Source organism: Dipteris shenzhenensis, chromosome 33, assembly GCF_047967505.1.
Source record: "Dipteris shenzhenensis isolate YYH24624 ecotype China chromosome 33, Dip_SZ_1.0, whole genome shotgun sequence".
Lineage (NCBI taxonomy): Eukaryota > Viridiplantae > Streptophyta > Polypodiopsida > Gleicheniales > Dipteridaceae > Dipteris > Dipteris shenzhenensis.
The window spans coordinates 17,492,702-17,499,139 of NC_141628.1; positions in this window are offsets into that span (position 1 = coordinate 17,492,702).

The window sequence follows — 6,438 nt, forward strand, 5'->3', positions numbered from 1 at the left end:
AAGACAAAGTAAGTGCCATAGAATGAGATGTGAGTCAGTCATGCCAGCTGTCCCCCAAGAGAACTGACTTCCACCGCACCTGAATGCAAATGTGAATCCTATCAAGCTACTGACGAAGCATATGCCAAACATCCTTGGCTAGAGAACAAGCCCAAAAGAGATGAAAGTGACTCTCAAACTTAACTTTACAAAATGGACATAACCGAGAAATATTTCCATTCCACTTAGCCAAGCTGTCCGGAGTTGGCAGCTTGCACACTAGAATTCTCTAGGCAAAAAAATTTAGAGAAGCAGACTGAGTTAAAGACCATATCCGCTTCAATCTTAATCCCCACACCTAGAGCGAATCCTGAGGAGTAAACCGGACCCAAGCTTGTTTTGTAGCATGAGAAATATCAACAGGAAGAGGAAGTGGAAAATCCTTATGTGAGAGTCCGGATAAATCCTTCCCCGCTTGGTTGCCCCAACCTTGAAGATCAACAGCCCATAAACAAACATGTCTAGTAGGCCAATAATCAGGGAGCCTCCCAAGGGTAGAAGATAGAAACATTTGTTCAGAAGTTGATAACCGATATTGATGCACGATTTTCGGCAATGGTAAAAACTTGGCAATAGAAGAATTCCAAATAGAGCTCCAAGTAGTGATACCTTTGAGCTTGGGTTTATTTTCTACCGGAGCCACTCCATTACGAAACGGCCACTTGTTCACCCAAATATTCAAATCTAAAGCAGGCAATAGAAGAATTCCAAATAGAGCTCCAAGTAGTGATACCTTTGAGATGCCTCCGCAAAGAGAGCTTGGGTTTATTTTCTACTGGAGCCACTCCATTACGAAACGGCCACTTATTCACCCAAATATTTAAATCTAGAGCACGGTCTCCAAGGCATCGCAGAGTAGGCAGCCACTTTGCATCGCCCACTGCACGTCTCCAAATCAGTGAGTTTTTGAAAAATGGTAGAATGGGGAACATGGACTTGAAACGGTGAAAGCAAGACCTACTGCCCGTGAGAAGTCTAGCACCCCAGCTTCTTCAAGCCAGAATGCGTCTTGAACACCCGTTTGACACAAAAATTGTGGCACTTAGCTTTGAAAGCTTCAAGTCCTAACCCACCAGCCTCCTTAGGTGTCCGCACATATTGCCATGGAAATGCATGCCATTGGTCTTGCCAAAGAAACTCTGCAGCCCATCGCTCCAATTGAGAAAAACCCTCTTGTGAAAAGGGAAGAACCATAGAAAGAAACAATATATGCATGGAGCGAGAACGTGCTTGAGCACAGTAAGGCGGCCCAAAAGAGAAGTTTATGACGCCATTTATGAAATCGTTGGAAGACCTTCATTTTACACCAATCAAGTCTCTGCTTCATGATAATCCCCACACAAATAGGACAACCTAAATACCTGAGAACTTCTCCTGGCTTGACAATGGAGTATCAATATTGCTAAACCCAATGAGGAGGTAGAAATGCGACTGTTGTTTTGTGACAGTTTATCTTAGAACCAGAAACATAAGCAAACTCGTCATAGAGCTGCAACAATTGATCCATCGGCCAAGGGTAAACCAGCCAACGATCCCCTACTGATTGCACATCACTCTGACGCAATAAAGGTTTAGTCACTATGGCAAAAAGCAGTGGAGCTAGTGGACAACCCTAATAGATAGAATGTCGAAGTGGAAAGCTATCGTAAAGATATCCATTGATGGAGACAACCGCAACTGCATAAGCATTGGTGAAAAGTGTATTGACCATGAAACAAAATCCTGGACCAAAACCAAGTGTATGCATTGCCCGCAACACAAAATCCCATCAAACCAATCATAAGCCTTCTCTAAAGCGAGATTCAGTATCATAAACCTAGCATCTCGTGACAGCATAATCAATAGCAATGAGCATATTGAGAATAGCGTCATGGATATTATGGCCATAAAAGAAGCCATACTGACATGAATGCAAAAGCCTAGCCAGCAAAAACTTAACCATCAATGCAAGAGCTTTGGCCATAACTTTATACGAAGCAGTAAGCATAGTAAGCGGCCTCCAATCGCCAGGTGTAGCTGGTTAATTGATTTGGGAATCAGCTTAATCACCCCCTGATTCATATCTGAACTTTGAAGACAAAAACCCTCTCTTGAAACAAGCGTTTACCATGCGAGTCGGATCAGCACCATAGATACAGGTATGCTATCTGGACCCGGAGTTCTATTCTTGGCCATAGAATTGACAACAAAATGCGACTCATTTTCAGAAAATGGCAGTTGAAGCATCAGGGCTTCATGGGAGGCCACCACAGGATGAGTAAGTTGCAGATAACTTTGAAGGCGTTGATCAAAATCTGCTAGAACTGTTGGAGCAGCACTAACGATGGAGGAAAGATGCTGACAAACTATCCTGGAAATCTCACGATCACTGGAAACTGAACGACCCTGGCTATCCGGCATTACAGAGATGTACTCTTGAACTTTCTTTTCACGAATGATCGTAAAAAAAAACTCAGAAGGTTTATCCCCTACTTCCAGCCAGTGGAGACGCGATTGAACACGCGCAGCAGCCAAACGCTGGTGCTGCCCACCTGGCAATCGGACATGCAAACTTGCCTCTGGCTGAATCCCATGCAGCGCGAACAATGTCATCAAAGGCCTCTTTACCAAAGAAACCAGTGTTCATTTTGTATGGCAAAGGCCCACGAGTGTTGGCAGTAGGAGTGAGCAGGGCAAGACGGAAAAGAATGGGCATATGATCCGAAGCAACTATGGAGTCAACAACCTTACTGTGAACACGTGGATCTATCCACCAACCATGATTCGTGAGACAAAATCGATCAAGGCAAGCTGCCCTCCAGGAGTCATCAGAGTGTGTATTGAGCCAAGTGAACCGAGCCAATTGCTGAAGCTGCCAAAAGTCGCACCAATCAACAAATGAGCATTGCAAGACCAACTGATCCCATGCATGACGTTCAGAAACAGTGAGATCATAAGAATCATGAGAATCAATCAGAAACAGCTCAAAAACAGTAGCATGGAGCTTGGTCTTGACAAAAATCCCTGTCCTACCTCGACCACGTATGGGCAATTAGCAAAAAACTCATAACCATTAAACTGCATTCCTTCCAAATTTGTAGATCCTATTTTCAACTCTTGAACCGAGCAACTCGCCATAAAAAACGAGCCACTCATTTCTGCTTCCATCTCGCGCATAAGCCACGGAAATTCCAACTGGCTACGTTAACGAAAGACATGAGAATTAAGAATTTGGATATGGACCTCTTTCATCCATCAAATCGGACAAGGGAGCAAACACATTTTCAAAAGAAGACCGCTGACGTGCAGACCTCTTTACAGAACGTAAAGGTGGATCTTTAATCAATTTCTGAGGTGGGATCTTTTCACGGGACACCCCTTTGGAAGAGGAAGGCTCCAGACTTAAAACAGCACCAGTAGCAGCTTCAATATCACTATGAATACCTTCCCCCTTACCCTTCAACACTCGACTTTGCACAATTCAAATGGATGGTTTGGATTGTAATTGAATGTATATACTAAAATTTCTAGTTATGGTTAGTTAAATGGTGAGTATAGCTAGGCTTTGCTTTTAGCCTCCTTTTAGCCCCACCGTCGATAGAACTTCAAGGTGTCTAGTAAGCTACTTCACCTTTGTAGGCACATTCAAATTGTTTTTAGTAACGAGGGTGTTTGACTTTTGAAAGATTTGTATTGGTTAGTACACATTGTAAGGGGAGTTAAACTGTATGTGCTTTGAAGATTCGGTGTGTAGATAAAGAGGCTATGAATGCGTAGCTATGGTGTGTATGAAGAGGGGGTTGGTGCTTGTGCTCACTCACCCCGCTAACTCAAACACTCGTGTTAGTTCCCACTGCTAGTGCTGTACCTCATGAAGATGCTGTCTCTTGCAATCATAAAATGTCAACAATTAACACTCGGATGTCGGGGTTAGCTAACGGGGAACTGTGATATGACGGGAGAATACCGAGTTATTATCCACACTTAACGTTAAATACACAATAGGTGGAAACCAAGAAGAGAGATTGTTGCTCATTCATTCATTCAGAATCATTGTGTACAACCAAGCCGCCTTGGCTTGCAATGAACACAACTCAGGTCAGAGGAAGAGAACTCAGCACATTGCTCTCTTGTTCTTTTTCCCCTGTTACATCTTAACTTCTAAGAATTGCCTTTCATTTTAGGGTGCGCGTGGTGCATTCGTTGCTACTTGCCTATAGGTTGATACCTCAGAATCATCGGCATCCATTGTTGCAAACGGTGCTCGACTACCGCTTTTGCTATCCGTGCTTGATGCTTGATGACCACGTAATAGTTGGTTGATCCAGAGTCAACATCTCGTCTTGGCTATCCTTGCCCGTGTCCGCATTTTCGCATGGATTGGCAAGGACTAGTGTTTCTTACAGAGGTCGCAAATGCTATCCCGCACATGGACCCGATTCCATTGCATGGCTACTGATTAGGTGGGCGAGATCTAGTAAAAGCTTGCCGTAGTAGACTGGTAACTAGGCCATGGTAGGCTTAGGTAGTTGTTGAACTCATGAGAGAATCAACCTGCGCTCAGCTTTGACGATATTGTGCCTCCGCTTAGTGCGCTCTCCCACAAAATGGTTGAAGTCTCGAGAATAGCTTTGTCGTAGACCGAGATAATTGGTTGGACGGGTTCGAAAATATCTTGATGCATGGAGGGTGTAGTAAACACCTCATCTCTTGTCGGTTGTCGATAAACCCTATAGCAGATAGGCATCTCCTGCCTACTTGGAATACAATGAAAAACTTCTGTTGCAGCTACGACAATCGGAAGACCTTCTGGAAAAATGGCCTCGGCATCTACAATCTGCTCGGTCTACACCTCATCTGCCATCTTTGTCAAAAATTAGATTTGCGCTGATATATCAAAACTATAGTTTGTCTGTACCGCCTACTCAGTATATGTCTCTTGAGTAGAATGTAGCATCAGTAGTGTTTGAGCCGTGACTCCTTCTGGCCCCCTTGGTTGTGAAGTCCCATTCCTTGTCGAGCAATGTTGGCTCGAGGTTCTTGGCTGCTCTTTCGGAGCGGACTGTTGGTGGCCACCCATCTAACCACCAGCTCCATTGTGATCTGGTGGTTTTCGGTGATGCAGGTTATCGGAGTGTTCATCGGGCACTTGGAGAAGGCGGATGAGTTGATGGAGTTGCTCGTACCTCTTCAGATTTGCTTGGAGCTATGCAGTCCTCACGCAGCATCTACCCTTGGGAGAGTTCCTCCCTCAGGCGTGCATTTTCTTGCTCAAACGCCTCAACTCTGTTGTGGTCTTCTTGTTGCTGCTTGCTTGTTGCGACTTGCGACCTGTAGCTGTAGCTTTTGTATGGCTCATTGCATGTTCACATTTTTTGCAGCAATAGAGACCATAGTGCCCTGAGCCGTGTTTGTTAGATCCTTCTAGTGCTCGAGCTCGCACTACAAGTTGCTATGATCAGTCTTTAATTTTGGGTGTGCATACTACATCTGAGCGTGAGTGTGGACCAGGCCGCCATGGACCGTTCACTGGCTTTCCAACTGCTCTTTTAGAGATCTACATTCGGCAACCAGGTCACCTTCTGTCCTGTGCAGGTTCGCTGTCTGTTCCTTGAAAAAAAAGGTCACCTCCTCTCGATACATGGCCTATAAAAATAAGGTATGCTCTAGCACCTGGGGGATCCAATGATAGCTCAGGGATTGCGTCACGTGGACCATGTTCTCTCTCAATACTTGCCATTGACTTTCTATAACATTGCGATCCTGATGCTCATCTTTAGTGAGTAGCGGGTCTAGAGGGAAGGGCTCTCCGAGTCCAAGGCTTTGGAGGGAAGCAAGAAGTGGAGGCAAGGTAAGAGGACCGAGTATTGAAGCCAACTCCTTGTGGCTTGGCTTTGTCCATGGGCTCGGTCGCTTTTAAGTTTCTATGGTTCCTGATCCACTGTGTCCTCACCATCGTTTCCCTTTACATTTATAACAACTTGGAACCTTCTGAGGATTGGTTGGTAGACACATCTTGACCTTCTGTGTTAATCGTCATCTCCTCTGTACCCCAATCATGGAGTACTTTTGCACTTTCAGCCAAGGTCTCCCCAATAGAATTGGGTAGGCATGCTGCTCCATAGCAATCACAATAAAAATAAATGTATAATAAATGACGCTTATCGAGATGACCACACCTTATAGCATACCCTTAGGATCAGCTGGTCGTTGATCTACCATACACACTCAGAATGGCGATGGTTTATATGACTTGAACTCTAGTCTTTGGGAAAATTCTTTAGAAAAAATGTTCACTTCTAATCCTCCATTCACTATTACACCTGGTATACTATGCTTCTTAATCTTTATAGTGATGACTGGAACTTATTTGTCCACAACTGGAACTTCTTCGTCCACAACCAGTGTATCAATCACAGG